At 38.8% G+C, this 19,476-nt stretch overlaps 1 pseudogene; it reads right to left on the reverse strand.

Moving 5' to 3' along the window:
* The window catches only part of LOC149192555 (U4/U6 small nuclear ribonucleoprotein Prp31 homolog pseudogene), a 29,928-nt pseudogene extending 11,800 nt beyond the window's left edge, over nucleotides 1-18,128 (reverse strand).
* Between the last annotated feature and the right edge of the window lie 1,348 nt (nucleotides 18,129-19,476).

Here is a 19,476-nt window from a genome sequence, read left to right on the forward strand (position 1 = left end):
CTCCATCATCTTGTTGCATTCTCAACACTTTTGTTCTCCTCTTACTGCAATGTATGATGGTTTAGGAACATTTCAAAGGCATCCATAACCATGTTCTATTACTTTAATCCCCTTGGTGAATTCAGTCGCAAATAATCAAAATAATGTACGATGCCATAACGCATTATTTGTTATGTTGAGTAGTGTTTTCGCTGCTCTATCTTATGCTCATCATTGTTCAAAATTATGAGTCCTAAATAAATTCCTAGGTTCATTATGATTCAGATTTGATGGTTATAAATTATTTTCCATGTGGTATGGCGTTCAGTGTGCGGAATATTTGAAATAAAATTGTCACATATACATCTACAACAGTGTGTAGTTGAACTATTTAACCAGATGCTCCACTGAGAAACAAATAGATAAACTCAAAAATTACATTGTTGTCTTAGACTTTCCTTAATCAGAATCTTACAATGGTATCAAAGCCTTAATCTTGGCTCAGCCTGTGGGTTTTTAAGTGCAACTATTATGGTATGAAGGTAGTATGCTATAAATTTCATTATAGAGGAAAATAAATATACATGAATACCTTACAAGAGCAGATATACACATAGGGAGACCACCCCTATTAGGGAAGAATATATCCCAGATAGCTAGAATGAGGAAGAAACACCAAAAAGGGGGAAGGAGATAGAGGAAACGCCTAAAGTGGAAGGGCCAAACATGGGTGACAAGGAGGAACAAGCTTTTAAAAGCTTGCTCAGGGTCATAAATGACTTGGCCAAGGGCCAAAAAGAGATGGTGGACTTTATGAACAAAATGAAAAACATGATAACTTCCACTGGGAAGGAGCCATTGAATGGGGAAGGGTCCAACAGTGTTGAGGGTATTCATGCCCGTACTCATGTGCAGAACCAATCATACACTACTAGTAAGATTTCCAGACCCAATATGCCTCATTTTGTACATGAGATACCAAAGGACATACCTAAGTGGTCCAGTCATGGAATTCACTATGCATAATACATGGAGGAGTACAAGGCAATGGAAGGGAGTTTCATTATGCCATGAGATTCACTAATTTTTTCCACCTTCAACTAAAAAGTAGACCCAAATCATTTCAAAGTGTTTCAAAGCATAATCAGGAGCTGCAAAAAACTTTGGGGAAGGTGGACATCCCCTACTTCGATGGGTCAACCAAATTTTCAGATCGATCATGGGTTCAAAAGATGGATACATATTTCCAATTACATCAGATGAATGAGGAGGAGGCTATTAAGCTAGCCACACTATACTTGGATGGTGAGGCCCATGAGTGGTGGTATCAAGGGATGGTGATGTTCGGGCATAGCAACATCACCGAGTTCACTCATAGACTTATTGAACTCTTTGATAGAAAGGATCTAGAGATTCCTTTCAGGGAGCTAGCACAGTTCAAGAAAACAAGTAGTATGGAGGCTTATATTGCACAGTTTCAAGGCTGGAGGTTATGGTCACAAATATCTCAGAGGCCAGATTGGTGATGCTTTTTGTAGAGGGGTTGGCAGAACCTTTATGTTAATGGGTAGATATTTTTAAACCCACCACTCTTCATGCGGTAATCAACCAAAACTAGGGACCTACAGGATATCACTTCCAATAATAAATTCACTCCTAAACCTTCTTTCCCTCACTAGGGAAAAGAAACCAATCCCTTTTAGAAGGAGTGGATTGGAAAAACGAAGATGGATGAGGAGACCCAGAAAGAGATAAGGAAGAAGAAATTTTGCTTCAGTTTCTAGGAACCTTGGGCACCGAGACACAACTGTGTTGGCAATGACAAAGTGGGAAAGGCTCACTATATTGAGGTATGTTCGAAGAGTGACAATGATGATGGGGTTGATGAGATGGTATAAGGAGAGGTACAAGGACAAGTACAGGGAAAAATTCACCAAGCAGTTGGGGGTGAGTCTTCACATGCAGAGGGAAAAACTCCTACTATTTCCTCTATGTCAGGATTCCCTAGATATCATACCTTCAGGGTCATAGGGATTGTGGCAGGGCACAAGGTGACAGTATTGATTGACATTGGGGCTTCCCACAATTTTATATATGCGAAGATGGTGGATAATATTGGGATTCCTACTTAGGAGTTCAATGGATTTACAGTTGTCGTTGCTAGAAAACATCAAATCGACTGTAACAGATACATCCCCAAATTACATCTCACCATGGGTAATTATACAGTGACAAAGGATTTCTTTGTGGTGGATGTGTTGGACACTAATGTAGTGTTGGGATGTCAGTGGATTTACTACATCAGGAAGTATACCACTGACTAGTGAAACATGGAAATGGAGTTCAATGATCTCATAGATGGCAAGATGCTAGTTTTGAGGGCTATGCATCAGTACCCGCCGAATCTAATTTCATCTAACCATATGGAGGCAGTTTTGAGACAAGGTGATATCGATTGAGAATTAGAGTGCCTTATTATAGACAACAGGCAGTTAGAGAAGCCACAATAGCACTCAGATGACGTACAGGTATTGCTTCATAAACCTCATAAAAAATTTGGTTACATTCCTCTAGGTAGACACCCAAATAGAGGCTTTGAACATGTCCTAGAACTTGAGGAGGGTGTGCAGATAGTAATAACAACTCCATATCGACAACCCAATATTTATGAAGATGAAATAGAGAAGGCCATAAAGTAGTTGTTTAGATTGGGTCATATCCACCTGAGCTCTAGTCTGTTCGCTTGTTTGGTAGTGATGGCTAAGAAGAAGGATGGCACCTTGTGGATGTGTATAGACTATAAGGCCCTCAATAAGAAAACAATCAAGAATTGTTATCCTATTCCCAAGATCGATGAGGTAATGCATGAGTTGAAATGGGCCAACTATTTTTCGAATATTGATCTTCATTATAGTTATCATCATATCCGGGTTCGGGAGAAATACATCCCAAAGACAAAAATCAAGTGCCACTATGGGCACTACAAGTTTTTGGTTATGTTGTTTGGGCTAACAAACGCTCTCGCGACTTTTCAATCTTGTATGAACCATGTGTTAATAAGTAGTTGTAAAAGTACTTACTCGCCTTCTTCAATGACATATTGGTCTACAGTAAGACATGGGAAGACCACTTGAGGCACTCGGACGAGGTGATGGGAATTCTGGAGGAGAAGGAATTATATTCAAGAGGGTCCAAGTGTGATTTTGGTGTGACGGAGATTCTCTATCTAGGGCATGTGATTGGTCATGATGGGGTACAGGTGCATCAGGAGAAAATATGGGCAATCATTAAATGGCCCACCCCAAATAATGTCACAGAGTTGAAGAGCTTCCTTGGTATTTTCACTTACTACAAGAAATTTGTTAAGGGTTTTTCACAATTAGTAGCTCCTCTTATAGACCTAACTAAAAAGGGAGCCTTCATATCGTCGGAGAAAGCATAGGAAAAATTCGAGAGGATGAAGGAGGTGATGAGCACATGCCTTGTGCTTGCCTTACTAGAATTCACCCAACCATTCATGTTGGTGTAGGTTTTAACCTTGTACAGAAATTACCTACATACGAATTCTAAAACACAGAAAATAAACAATGCGAGAGCATAACACATAAAACACATATACACAGAGATTTTCCACTGGATCCCAAAATGGGGACTACTAGCTTGATTTTTCATTATGTTCCTTTCAATGTTACAATACATATTTATACATGCTGAAGCATCCAATACCATGGACCAAAAACCATCGTGTCCAAAACCATGGACGAAAATCATGCACAAAACCATAGGTAGGCCCGCCCAACCTAATATAGGGTCCAAAAACAAAATTTTCTAGGGCGTTGCCCCAGACCTCATAGAGGGGGGTTACCTGCACCCCTCAAACCCCTGTGACCCCCCCGCTACGCAATTGGCGCAACGAATGGGGCGGCTCCACCCCCCTCTAACCCCTCGGGTAACTACGTGGGCTAGTTGTGGAAAGAATATAACACAACCCAACATTCTCCCACTTGTTGTTTTCTTTCCACATGGGGCCACAAGAGAGCTTAGTCATTTATCTAGCCCTGCAACGCCCATTGTTTCTCTACACCAAGAGAACTTCTCAGAGCTCACAGATTTTTCAATGCATCTGCAGTATTCTTCAAAGTGTCCACCTTTTCCAGCAACACCTTCTTGTCTTCTATCATATCCCTCACAAAGTGATATTGAACATCAATGTGCTTTGCCTTTGAATGATATGCAGGGTTCTTTTCCAAGAAAGTTGCACTTTGGCTGTCACAGTCTATCCTTATAGCTCCCTGTACTAACCCCATACTTGAACATAATCTCTGCAACCAAACTGCTTCCTTGCTTGCATGAGTGGCTGCCATGTATTCTACCTCTGTAGTTGATAGTGCCACTACAGATTGTTTCTTACTCATCCAACTGACTGCATCTCAAAATAGGTTAAACACATACCCACTTGTAGATCTTCTCTGATCCAGATCTCCAGCCCAGTCTGCATCAACAAAACCACGAATATCCAACACTTTGTCCAATCCTCGTCTTCCTTGGTAGCACAAACCATAATCACTAGTGCCACGCAAATACCTGAAAACTCACTTCACTGTTGTCCAGTGCTCCTTCCCTAGTTTTGACATAAACCTGCTCAATACTCCCACTGCAAGTGCAATGTTTGGTCTAGTACAAACCATTGCATACATCAGGCTACCGACTGCACTTGCATATGGAACACGGGACATGTCTTCTTCCTCTTCTTGTGTCTTGGGACACTGTTCAGCAGATAACTTCACACCTACAGGAATAGGAACCTTCACCGGTTTACTATCCTGCATATTAAACCTTGCAGTATTGTCTCGCCATAATTCCTCTAGTTTAACCAGAGCTTCCTCTTTGCCCGATCTCTTTTAATTTCTATGCCCAAAATATAGTTTGCAGCACTAAGATATTTCATGTCGAATTTAGAGGACAATTGGGTCTTCAAATCCTGGATAATTTCTTTGTCATTTCCAACCAGCAACATACCATCCACATATAAGACCAGATAAATAACATGTTCACCAATTAATTTAAAATACAAACAGTGATCTACTTTTCTTCTGGTGAAGCCAAGTCCCCGTATAAATGTATCAAATTTCTGATACCACATCCTTGGTGACTATTTTAACCCATACAGAGACTTATTTAACTTGCATACCATTTCTTTCTTACCCTTCACTGCAAAACCTTCAGGTTTCTTCATGTAGATCTCCTCTTGTAGATCTCCTCTTCCAAATCCCCGTGAAGAAATGTTGTCTTCACATCCATCTATTCTACCTCAAAATCAAAAGCATCAGCAATAGATAAAAGTAATCTGATAGAAGCTACCTTGGCAACAAGAGAAAAAATATCACCAAAATCAATTCCAGGCACCTGGGAATAACCTTTTGCTACCAACCGAGCTTTGTATTTCTCCACCTTTCCTTTTGCATTTGTCTTCATTTTGAACACCCATTTGCTGCCAATGGGTTTCCTTCTAGCCAGCAACTCCACCAGATCCCAAGCCTCATTTTTGTGCAAATATGCCATTTCATCAACCATGGCCTCTTTCCAGAGTCTGCCATCCTCTGAATCTACTGCTTCCTTCACAGTTCTGGGATCATCGTCAGTAATAGATAAAGCAAAATTTGAACAGAAGGCAGATGGACTATACCTTTCTATTTGCCTTCTTTCTCGAACTGATATTCTCACACCCGGAGTTTGTGGCTCTTCATCTTCTGATTCCTCCTCTGTTGTAGAGTCTGATTCTTCCTCCTTAAGCTCAAACTCTATCTTCTTAGGTTCCTTTGGTTGGACTTCATTTTTAATAACATCTTTTACCTCTATGAACACCACATCTCGGTTGTACACAACATTCCTTGTTACTGGGTTCCAAAGATTATAACCCTTTAAACAATCCTTATACCCAATAAAGATGCACTTTTCATATTTACTATCCAACTTGGTTCATTTCTCCTTTGGAACATGTACATATGAATCACATCCAAATACCCTCAGATGTGAAAGAGAGGGTTTCTTACCAATCCATACCTCTTGTGGAGTCTTATCCTCTAACGCTGATGAAGGTGATCTGTTGACCAGGTAACATGTTGTCTCCACTGCCTCTGCCCAGAATTCATGTCCTAACCTGGCACCACTGAGCATGCTTCTTGCCCTTTCCATCAATGTCTTGTTCATTCTTTCTGCAACTCCATTTTGCTCAATTATGTATGGAGTAGTCTTCTTCCGTGCTATACCACACTTCTTACAAAATTCTTCAAGTTCCTTACTGTAAAACTCTCCACTGTTATCTGTCCTCAACACCTTTATCTTCTTCTCTATCTAGTTTTCCACCAGAACCTTAAATTCTTTAAACCTGTCAAAGACTTCAGATTTATTCTTAAGGAAATATATCCATGTATTCCTTGAGAAGTCATCTATAAATGATACATAGTACACAGACTTACCCAGTGATGGAACCTTCATAGGTCCAAACACATCACTGTGCGCAAGTTCTAATATCTGTTTCGCCCTTTTACCACTGGAGGGGAAACTCACCCGATTATGCTTCCCATATACACAATTTTCACATAAATCAAAATCCAAAGAGCTATTACTCATACCTTCTACCATACCTTTACCATGAAGTATTCGAAGGCCCTTCTCTCCAATATGTCCAAGCCTTTGATGCCACAGCATGGTCTTCTCTTCAAATACCACTAGATTTTTTGCTCCATTTTCAGGAACCACAAAGATGTTGCACCCATCAACAACAGTGCTACCTTGCAACTTGTATAGAGTTCCAATCCAAACTCCCCGCATCAATACCTGTGCTCCCCGAACCATCTTGCAGGTATCCTTCTCGAACACTATTTTTACACTTGCATCATCCAGCTTGCTTATAGAAATCAGATTTCTGGCCAATGCAGGAATATGCAGAACACCTGGAAGTGTTCTAACCCTTCCACCTTGCAACTTCAACTTTAACTTTCCGCGACCAACAATTCTAGCCTTCCTATCATCCCCTAAGAAGATATCACCACCATCATACATCTCATACTCGTAGAACCACTCTCTATGGGGAGTGAAGTGAAAGGATGCACTTGATTCAATCAACCATGCCTCATGATCTACATGTGTACTTGAAGAAGCCAAATACACATCCCCACCTTCATCTGAGGTGGTTTTCGCCTCTGCAGAAGGAGCATCATCAGATCCCTTTCCTTTATTAGGAGCTTTAGATTTACAGTCCCTTTTGTAGTTCCCTTCCTTTCCGCATTTCCAGCACACCACCTTTACAGGTTTTCATGGAGATTTAGATCTCCCTCTAGATTTAGATCTCCCACACGATGACTCATTTTTGTTTCTGTTTTGGGACCGTCCTCGTACAGACAAGGCATCACCATTCTGGCTCTCCATATTTTTCCGTCTCATCTCCTCCATCAGCAAGGATGAGACTATTTCATCAAACTGCAAGGCAGTTGTATTGCTACCTATTGCAATAACCAGACTGTCCCACGAATCTGGTAGAGAACACAACAAACTGGTGCACTTATCTTCATCTGAAATTTTAATATAAACAGATAATAATTGACTTACCACAGTATTAAATGCGTTCAGATGCTCTATCACCGAGTCTCCATCTTTCATCTTCAGGTTATACAGCGTTTTCTGAAGGAACAGATTATTCACTAGAGACTTAGATTGGTACAAAGTCCCTAACTTGTCCCACAAATCCTTCATCGTAGCTTCACCTGATACATTCAGCAATACTGAATCTGAGACACACAATCATATTGTGCTCTTTGCCTTCCGATCCAACTTCTTCCATTCTTCATCGGACACTCCTGTTGGTTTAGTACCTGGATCTACCATGATCCACTGATCTTTATCCACCAACAGATCCTCCATCTTGAGTTTCCATAACTTAAAACTCTGACCATTAAATTTCTCGATCTCTATCTTTCCACTACTCACCATCTTCTTTCACCACCAGAATCAATCCCGCAGATCTCCCACTGAACAGGGTCTACCACAGGCCCGAGCGAAACCCCTCAGAAACAAAGGCATCCCCTTGAAGCCAAAACAGCTCCGATACCAAATTTAGGTTTTAACCCCGTACAGAAATTACCTACATACGAATTCTAAAACACAGAAAATAAACAATGCGAGAGCATAACACATAAAACACATATACATAGATATTTTCCCCTAGATCCCAAAACCGGGACTACCAGCTTGATTTTTCATTATGTTCCTTTCAATGTTACAATACATATTTATACATGCCAAAGCATCCAATACCATGGACCGAAAACCATCGCGTCCAAAACCATGGACGAAAATCATGCACAAAACCATAGGTAGGTCCGCCCAACCTAATATAGGGTCCAAAAACAAAATTTTCTGGAGCGCTGCCCCGGACCCCATAGAGGGGGGTTACTTGCACCCCTCAAACCCCTGTGACCCCCCCACTATGCAATTGGCGCAACGAAGGGGGAGGCTCCGCCCCCCCTCTAACCCCCCAGTTAACTACGTGGGTTAGTCGTGGAAAGAATATAACACAACCCAACAGTTGGAATGTGATGCTTCAGGGACAGGAATAGGAATAGTTCTTATGCATAATCAACACCCCATAGCATTTGAAAGTTGCAAGAAAAGAGACTATGAGTTGCACTATTTGATATATGACAAGGAAATGTTGGCCATAATGCATGCATTGGAAAAATTTAGCCAATGTCTTGTGGGATGCATATTTAAGATTAAAACATACCATAACAGCATGAAGTTCATCCTGGGGCAAAAGGAACTGAATGAGAGGCAACAAAAGTGGATAAGAAAGTTGCAGGCCCATGAATTTTAGATAGAGTACATTAAGGGAATGAAATACATAGTGGTTGACTCTCTATCGAGGATGCCACCCGCTTTCTCACTCATAGAGATGACAGAAGATTGTAAGTTGCTACTACTAGTGGAGTATCCAAAGAATAAATTCGCTTGTGAAATTTTGGAAGGATTGATCCATGATGACAGGTACTAGGTTATGAATGACACCATTTACTATAAAGATCGGATCTATCTTGTGCCAAAATCAAAACTCAAAGAGAGAATCATGCAAGCAGCTCACAGCTCACCCCTGGTAGGGCATCTAGGATATTTAAATACCTACTGGAAGGTCAGGGAGATGTTCACCTGGAAAGGCCTAAAAATGGATGTGTTGAGATTTGTGAAGGAGTGCAACACTTTCCATCAAAACAAGCCAGAGCACACATATCCAGCAAGTTTTTTGCATCCCCTCCCCATCCCAGAGCAGAAGGGGGAGAGTGTTACCGTGGACTTTATCATTGGATTACCTCTGGTGCATGGAAAAGATTGCATATATGTGGTGGTAGATCCAATCATAAAATTTTCCCATTTATTTTCCACATCACCAAATATTCAGCTTCACAAGTGGTTGAGTTATTTTTCAAAGAGATTTTTAAATTGCATGGGTTTCCAAAAAACATTGATAGTGATAGAGATAGCAAGTTCATGGGACGCTTATGGCAAGATAATTTCATACTTGTGGGGTTTGAGCTAAATCTATGCACTAGCTACCACCCACAGACTGATGGGCACACAAATATAGTCAAAAAAATGACTGGAAGGCTATCTCGGGAATTACATGACCGGTCAACAAAGGACATGGGTGAAATGGTTGCATCTAGGAGAACATTTATATAATACCACTTTCCACATGTCCATCGGCATGACTCCCTTCAAAGCATTATATGGATATGACGCCTGACTTTTGCAAATAGGATATTTGGGGACAGTCGGGCACCATTGACTAAAGATTGGATCTAGGAGATCCAAGACATTTTGAAATTCCTCAAAAACAATTTACATATGGCTTAAAACCAACATAAACTATATGCAGACAGGCACAGGGTGGAGTGTAGCTTTGAAGTGGGAGATATGTTATACCTCCATCTTCATCCCCAAAGACAGACTCCATTGAAAACCAAAGGGGTGAAAGATTTAAAACCCAAGTTCTATGGGCCATTCAAGATTTTGATAAGAGTAGGAGAAGTGGATTGTGAGATTGAGCTTTCGGAGGGATGTAAAATTCAAAACGTCTTGAACGTCTTGTGTCTCAAAAAGGCCTTGGGGAAACATGTTTTTATTTCCTTAGAGCTTCCACCATTGAATGAGGACGGAAAATTGGTCTTAGTTCCCAAGAAGATCTTTGATTCAAGGGAAAGGAAGTTGTGGAATAGAACAATGAAGGAGTACTTGGTAAAATGGAAATATTTATCGATAGAAGGTGCTACCTGGGAGGGTGAACGGGTGCTCAAACATCCTGAATTTAAATTTCTTGAGGACAAGAAATCTTGGGCAAGGAGGACTGTAATGTCCCCGACCACTTTGGAAGCTAATGAAAAAGCATGCTACCCTAAAGTGGTTCCCATAGGCTAAAGTACGGAAATATTTAATAAAGGGGAATTAAATTACCTAAGGAAAAAATTATAAAGTCCAAAAAGGAGAAAGGGTGATATTTCCTAGGCAAGTGAGAAGTCACTTTAACTTTATAAAGTAAAATATAATAAAGTAACTTAATAAAAGTGAATTTATTAAAAAGGGAAGGTGTAAAGGCAACCTTAAACTTGTAAACAAAGGAAAATGAGGAAACTCTCCTCAATCATGAATTTGGTGAGTTTGGAGAAAGAGATCTTGGAGAGTGTTTGAAGGAGAAGCTTGGGGTTTGTAACCCTAGTCACCATAGTAGACTTCGGTGTTGAAACCAGACACCCTAGTTTGGAATTGAGAGTGAAATCACAAATATTTCACCACTGAGCTTTAATGGAGAACACAATTTTCGATAAATAATGAGGTATTCAAGTGTTTTCAGTTAATTTTATGAGCTTACATGGTATTTTCTATCTAATATTTCAGGTGGGAGATAAATATTTAGAGAGCCAAGAACCCAAGGCCAAATCTATTCAAGTGTTGCTGAGAAATGACGCTTGAACTAGTGAACTAAAGCCCCAGTTCCATTAAATAAAATCATACAGCCCAAACACCATGATGTTGTTAGAACTTATGGGTCGAAATTGATTACAGGTGGAGGGTTGAGTCTCTTTGTTCTAGTGACCGAGTTCCACTCCCTGACATGAGGATGTGGTCACCTTTTTTTGTGGGTTGATTTTTCTAGGTTAAGCAAAGACCAAGCTATTCTTGGAAATGGTTTGCATACATATTTTTTGGATGGCTAAGCAATTACACACCTATTAAGGACCAACGTTTTGTTATTGAGACTGCATGTCACTGTGGGAGAGTCGTGAGCCTCTATTCTCTTTATTGGGCATGAATTTAGAGCAAATTAAGACCACAACCAACTTAGAACTAATGATTACTTTCTTATCCTGTTGCGTGGAGTTTTCTGAAAGCCCGAGTCCCTCATTCTAAAATCAAATGAGTTAAAGGGTTGAATGGTCAATCTTATCTAGGACTGTGTGCAACTTTGTGGCTACATAAGTATGTTTTGGGTAGCGTACAGTTTGATATTACTTGTGTTTTCCTCTGACTGTGATTTATTATGGTTGAGAAACATTCCAGAGGCATTCATAAATAGGATCTATTACTTTAATCCCCTTGGTGAATTCAGTCGCAAATAATCAAAAGAATGTATGATGCCATAACCCAATTTATGTTATGTTTAGTGTTTTCACTGCTCTCGTTTATGCTCATCATTGTTCAGAAATTATATCAGTCTTCAACAAATTTTGAGGTTCATTATGATTCATATTTGATGGTTATAAATTATTTTCCATGTGGTATGGGGTTCATTGTGTGCAATATTTGAAATAAAATTGTCACATATAAATCTACAACATTGTGTAGTTGAATTATTTAACTAGATGCTCTAATGAGAAACAAACAGATAAGCTGATAAATTACATTGTTGTCTTAGAAATTCCTTAATCGGAATCTTATAGTGGCCAATGTTATCACACGCATAACATCTTGTGTGGCCAAGAAATGGAGAAAATGGTGTGTATATTCTTGTGCTCATGTTCTTCTTTGCATACATCTTTCTTTCTACAACATTATGTCCAAATCCATTGCACAAATAGCAGTAACTATAGAAATGATTTATGTACCTGGTGGATGATTGTCTTATCCATTTGATTGTTTTAGAGAAATCCATTGTATGTTGCACCTTCTACCGATTAGTCTTGATTTTATTGCTCTTACATCATTCTGCTAACATGTCCAGGTTCATGGCAAGAAAAACATTTGATATTTTTCAAGGAAGCAAAGAATCTCCTTTGAGATCTTCCAAATTTGCTCAACTCATTTCCAGGAGCAAACTTTCATTCATACTTTTCATTTTGGTTTTGCAGGCTTGCCTTTTTTTTCCCTTGCTAAACATGCTACTTGTCCCTTATCCTACAGATCTTTTCAAGGCTACTTCATTATCCTCTGTGGTTTTCTTTGAATTACTACACTTTTCTGAGTTCTTCATGGAGACAATTTCCTCTTCTAGCTTTTTACACAATTTATCCTTTTCATCTATCTCACTTTTAGCTGAAATGTCTCAACATCTGATCTTTCACATGATTCTTCTTTCTCCTTCAGTCAACTACTCATTATCTCTTCTATTCTCTTGGCTTCTTCAAGTTGTGTCCTCAAGATAAGAATTTCCTTCTTGTACTAGTGCTTTCTTTCATCACATATCTGCAATAGTTTCTTACGTTATTTACTCTCATTTGCAAGTCTTTCTATTTCATCCAATATTAAGTCAAGCTTAGCTTGATGTTCATCTATGTTTTCTTTATGAGAACCAAGTACATTCACATTAGCAAAACAGGTATCTTTTGATTTAACACTTTCTTTTTTACATGACTTTTTCTTCTTCCTCCTTTCTTCTCCTTTTCTGCAGTGTTGCTACTAGTAACTCCTTCATGCATGATTTGTAATCTACCCCAGATTTATTTTGCATATTTTAGATCTATCACTATTTCAAGATCCTTTTTGTGAAGGTTATTATACATTGCCCATTTTTCCTAAGCATTCCACTGATGTTCTTGTGTAGAGGGGGGATCTTTATTGTATCCATCACACACTAGCTTCCGTACATTAGGTCCATAAACCATAAGTTCAAATTTTGTTTTTCCTTTCCATTCTTGAAAGTTTGCAGTATTGAGCAAAAGTACATTGCTTTGATAGTTTGTGGCTCAACCAGGTCTACCTTCTAGTTGTTAAGTTGCCACAGAAGGAACCATCTCTTATACTAATTGTTGGAAACTTGACTAAACTAAGAGCGAGGGTTAATTAGTTTAGTGCATTCATAGAAAACTTGTCATTTTTTTTAATGTTTATCTCAACTATTTAGTGAGAAGTATAACACCATATAAAATACATATTTCATGATTCTTAAAGTCATGTGCGGTTGCAATACCGAACCAAATACAATGAGTAGTTGGATCATGGGCCAAGCTTTGGATGAACTTTGGAAATCTCGATGCCATAATTCTTTTCAAATCCTCCTAGCCATTATCCCACTACAATAATTCTTTCCAGGAAGAATTCCCATGTTGTGACGATTCCATCCAAAAGGTAATGAGCTACTCCTACAACATGTCCCTATCCAATGTTCAAGGCTCTAGGCTAGATAACAGGAGCAACCTTATGAACAACATGTAATATGTGAACAACAACATTAAATCAACAAATAAAAGCAACACATATGGACACCAGATATAAGTGGAAACCCATAAATAAATAAAACCATGAATTTGTTATTGTTGTATTGCATAGGAAAGCTTCTACTCCTTTATTACATCTTATTTTCTATAGGTTATAACCTATAGGAGGTTTCTACCTCAATGCCTTTGTAAACTTGAACTTGTGAGGAAGCTCCAACTCCCACATTTTTTTTGTAGGCTACAACCCATAGGAGGATCCTACCTCAACAAGCTCCAGTGTGTTCTTTATTAAGCTACAACTTGAAAGGAGACTACAATCCCCTGATACATGCAGGAAACAATATGTTGGTTTACTTGGTTTATAACTCTGCATACCTCCATCTTTGTCTTTGTTTCTTCTCCTCAAATTTTCTTCACATATGCTTTATATGTTCCAGGTAATTAATAAACAACATCTCAATCAGTGCTCACATTCTCTAACTCTCAAACATTACAGCCTTCCAACCTCACATTTTTATAAACAAGCTTTGATGGTTGTTAGTATTCCATACAATAATTTGAAATGAACAACTTGTCTCTTTTCATTCCACTCATTCCTTTCCAAATTCTTTCAAAATTTAAATATTAAAATACATAAGATGAAATTTGAAATATTAATATAAGCCACCTTTAAAGATTATAATAGCCAAACCATACACATTAACTTGTAACTTGCATCTTCTTTCCTTTATTTTCATCTTCTTGCATCACAACATTCTAAGCACCCCTAAAATACCTATGTTCTGTAACACTTAATTAATCACCACAATCATCAGACATCTTCTAGGGTCACAAGCATGTATAATCAACAACATTCTTCTGACAAACTATTCAGGTCAACAATGTACTCAACAACTTATGCAACCTTAATATAATACACCAACACTTTCATGGAAAGCATAACAAACATAACAAGAAATTATAACGCGTTTGCCATCAACTGAGGTACTTTTTCATCAACTGTGCATACATCATCTAATACTTTTCCATCACCCTTTGTTGTTTTCAATAATTTTTCTTTTCTTGAAATATCGCACCTTTGTTCGATTTTCAACGGCTCTATTATGTTGATAACACCTTTGTTTTGTTGTCATTGGCTTTATTTTGTTGTCGCCATCTTTTTTCTGCAACCTGTTATTGTCAACCAGCAACATTTTCCATTGCCATAGCCTTGCATCATGCCTTTTCCTTTGCCTTTGCATCATAATAGTGAGCAATCTTTGCTCCTTTTCCAATAGTCTCTTTGCATGACAACTTCTTCATGTGTTTTCCTTGCATTACAACATCTCCTCAAGAGAATCATCTCAACCATCATAACACAACATATCAAATCCATCAACACAAACATACCTTAATGCAACAACATCTTCATCCAACTAGGCCATACCACTGCATATCTTTTTTCTATCTTGTTGTTCCTTTTTTAGGATTCTATTGCACCCAACCATACATTGCGACATATCAAGCCATCAACAAAAGCATATCATTGCAACACTCTTTGCAACGCAAGCATCAATACAAGCATACCTTCTTGCTCCTTTTCCATCAATGACAACAATGCCAACATTGGGGTTGGAAACTTTACTTGTCGGGTACCTTCTATGGTATATCCCATTTATTTTCATGAACAATGAACTGCTTTTCAGCTCAGACAGCTCAGATATTATCAACGCTATGAAATTGACCAACCCCAAACCTTCATCAAATTTTACTGTAACGCAGACACTGCGTAACATAAATTTCTTTGAGAACTCTATTTGTTTAATTTTGTTTTATAAGAAAATTCTTGATCGAAACGTACTCCTTTCATTGGGGATCTACAACCTAGAGCCTTCATGTCTTACGTAACTAATCTGTTAAATTGGAAGAAGGCATGATACTTCTATGCCCATATAGAAATTGAGGCTAGGCTTATGGTCTGGGTAGAGTATCCACTCACAAGGATGGTTGTTAATGATATACTAAGGTTGAGAGAGGGTCCAAATGATCCAGTTACCATTTGGAACAATAACGTTATGTTGTTACAAAATACCATGAACTAGCCAGAACATATTCAGTATAGGCTCTCCTAGATGCACATGACATTTGAGAGGGGTTGCCACCATTTCTGCAGGATATGCATCCTATGGGATATTCCCACTTCAATCTTTCCCTCAATAGGGAAATGTTTTATACCTATTCCTTACTTAAGCATGGTCCATATTGTGTGGGACTTCATTTTCATGACCCCTTGCTTTGGAGTCCTACAAGGTTTTATAAAGTTCCCATCCAATGGGATAAACTAGAAGAAAGGTCAAATTGAACACAAATAGATACGACACTTGGATACTATCATCTTGGAGAATTGGAAACCCCACCTACAATAGGAGTGATTTACATGCAGGAATCCCTAAAACAAAATGAGTTACATGAGGACATGTAACCAAGTCAGTCAGGGGGAGATGATGAGCTACTATATTGGCATTCTTTTTTGTCTATTAAACTATCTCTTTTTTCCCAAATTTACCTCTTTTTCCCAAACTCTAGACAATTGCATATGCTCTTTATTTTAGTCTATAATTAAGGAATGTTGAAGAAGTATCAAATTCTATGTGTCATGTAACTCGGTATATATATGTTTGTGTTTAATTTTGGTGTGTGCATAATAAAGTGGTGGACTGACTATAGTTTCAAAATGTTTTCCTAAGCTACAGGTGGATGATTTTTGGAATCATAAAGCTACTAGGTTGAATATCGACATCTAGGTACAACAATGGTAGTTTTGATCAAGAATCGAGGACCTTGTTGTTACATCAAAGGCTGAGGACCTTACTATTACTTTGTAACAATACCTGGATGGGAACTTTGAATATTTTGAAGCCACGGGATCGATTTAGTGAAAATAGATGGACCATGTCGTATATGCATGATGGCCCCAAGCATCACGGGCCAATGGGCCAACTTGTGTGACACATATTCAAGTGGACAACCATAGGCAACAATAAATCATTGAAGGCATTAATACATCACGCATATGATATTTCCCAATGCTCGACCAGGTACTAGCATCTCAAAAGCAGTTAGAAAATGTGATTCCAAGCTGAACAAGAGCTTGAATTGAAGAACTCACACCAAATCAACATGTAGGCTTGTACAGTTGTGTGCAGTTTTCATACTAATCACAAGTCTAGAATATGCAATTGGATTTTTCCTCCATTGTAACCATAATTAAACTATTAGTTTTGTTCATGTTCATTCCACCAAGAGGAGACTTTTTCATATCCAAATTCGATTGGACACTTGTGTTACATGTGTGTGTGTGTGCATGCATGTGTGCTTTGCAACATAGAGTAGAGACCAATATAGAAGTTGTAACACTCCCTCCCACCCCCTTGGATTAATATCGGCTGAATGGTAGGTGTTACTTTCAATTAACCCAAACTCAGTGGTCATATTATGAAGATGAGGTTACAAAATCCCTTCTCACCCAAAGTGTGCAGAAGTCACTTTGGATAACACCATCATTTTTATCTCGTTAAGAACTTCTCAGCAATATAATTTTTTCCTCAATCCAACCTTTGGATTGAGAATTAATCCCATTTGAATTTTGGGCCCCGTAGCCCTTGCCCACATCAGCAAGGATCTTCCATGCGGTACCCAAGTGGCACTGCCACCTCACATGGGTTCCACCATGGCACCCGCCATGTCATACACCATATTTCCACCACACACTGCACCATTTCTTCATAATGGTACCCCATTCGAGCCTCGGCAGTGCGTCGCACATTTTCTTGTTAAATGATAGGGACGATCCCTATCCTGCAGCTTATGTCTCCTCTGTAGTTTGAGTTCTATATTGATGTGGCTCCCAACCTTGTGAGCTACTATTTCAACACCACGTAGCATCCTTATGCCAAGTGGCACCACAAACCACTACCATGTATCACTCAAGACACATTAGCATAGGCCTCCATGTCACCTATCTCTACAACGTCTTGATGGCATCACGCTAACTTCAATGCGGAATTGCCACATAATAATCCCTCACGATGTCATGTGTCATCCAAAAAATGGCCATATCTACCTTCAACGTGTCATCAAAAACCTTGCTACATTATAGGTACATGTCATTCATGTGCCACATGGCATCTACCACCTCAGCGTAAGTCATGGGTCCCATTGGGTCCTTCACCTTCGTGCAAATCGAAGTTTTCCCATTTAATGAAGGGAAGGACATTTTTTCCCTCCCTCCATTAATAACGCCAACACACCCACATGGAGGTGAAGCCACCATCCTTCCTCTACAGCACGGTGGAAAGTATTGGCAGTAGGTGATAAGCATTTTCCTGTCTCGCACCCTCTAATGGCAGCGCCCACTTTCCCCGAAGCCTCTTCACAACCATGGCACAGTGTGACGTGAATATCCATGACATGTGATGAGTAATTTCCTATCCCGTGCACCTGTTAACTCCATGCCTCCTATCTATTCACGACTTTGTCAATAACATAAAAATTCTCGTCTCATGGAGGGACATCTCTATTCCCCGGGACATAAATGTATTTGTCTCCTGACTAACAGTTTTCATCCTCTGAAGGATCCAACGTTATTAGAAGTCTAGCAGGACTCAATCATCCCATGCGCAAGCCTGTTAATCAACGAAAACCAGGCTTAGAAGCCTTAAGTACTCTAATGGATTATGAATCGATTCTCGATGATGAGAAATTCTCAACACCATTATTACAATAGGGATGAATCCCTTATTCCCACACCAACATTCCAAACATTAACATGGCCATAGCAAGGAAATAAAATTATCAACATGCTTACCATTAGTAATAGAACCCGATTAACCACAACAGGGACTTAACTGTGAATTTAGATACACAACATTCCATTAGTTGCATAATGGATTCAACAAGAACTATTAGGTCCACTAATATAACATGCCACACACAACATCAACAACGGACTTTCACCAATCCAAAAATAATAGATATCTATATATTCATGACATAACATATATATAAAGCATATAAATAATGATAGATGTCCATATCCCACACATCACTCAACATGTATCATAATTGCTTATGCCTCCATCCATGGCTCAAAATCAAACCAGGGTAATGAGAAATCCAAACTCATCTTAAACCTAAATAATGGCATAGGGGAGGAGGGCAAGGGAGCGAGTTAATAATAATTGATCTAATAAACTTAGATTGAAATTCAAGTGAATGGTTGAACCAAATAATTGGATTAATCAAGGCATAGAACAATACCATAAATTGGAAGAAAAATATTTTATTTGTTTTCATAAACATGTAAGCTTTGTATTGTTGTTATACATACTACAAAATTACCAATATTCATATTTTTATTTTTGTTTCGCCACATGGATATGTCAATTGGATGTAGCTCAGGTGGTTGGGAGATGTTATTCCCCACCTAGGTTCAATTCCTTCATGTCACATGTTGAACTCATAATGAGCATATCCTTGTAGTGGCTTCAAGACTTGTTTGTCTTGAATACCACGAAAATCAAAACATGCATATTCCTCATATGGAATATAAATATATTTCTTCAAGAACACACACACACACACACAAAATATAGCCACCTTGTTTGTCCTAAGAGTCCCTTGAAGACAAAAAACATGCATATTCCTCATGGAATATAAAGATATTTCTTCAAGGTATATATATATATATATTTCTTCCAAAAAATAAAATTCATCCTCTCTCAACTCAAGGGCCAAATCAGTCAATACAACAATA

Source organism: Pinus tabuliformis, chromosome 2_2, assembly GCF_031772625.1.
Source record: "Pinus tabuliformis cultivar Carrire ecotype Pingquan chromosome 2_2, CPIR1, whole genome shotgun sequence".
Classification (NCBI taxonomy): domain Eukaryota; kingdom Viridiplantae; phylum Streptophyta; class Pinopsida; order Pinales; family Pinaceae; genus Pinus; species Pinus tabuliformis.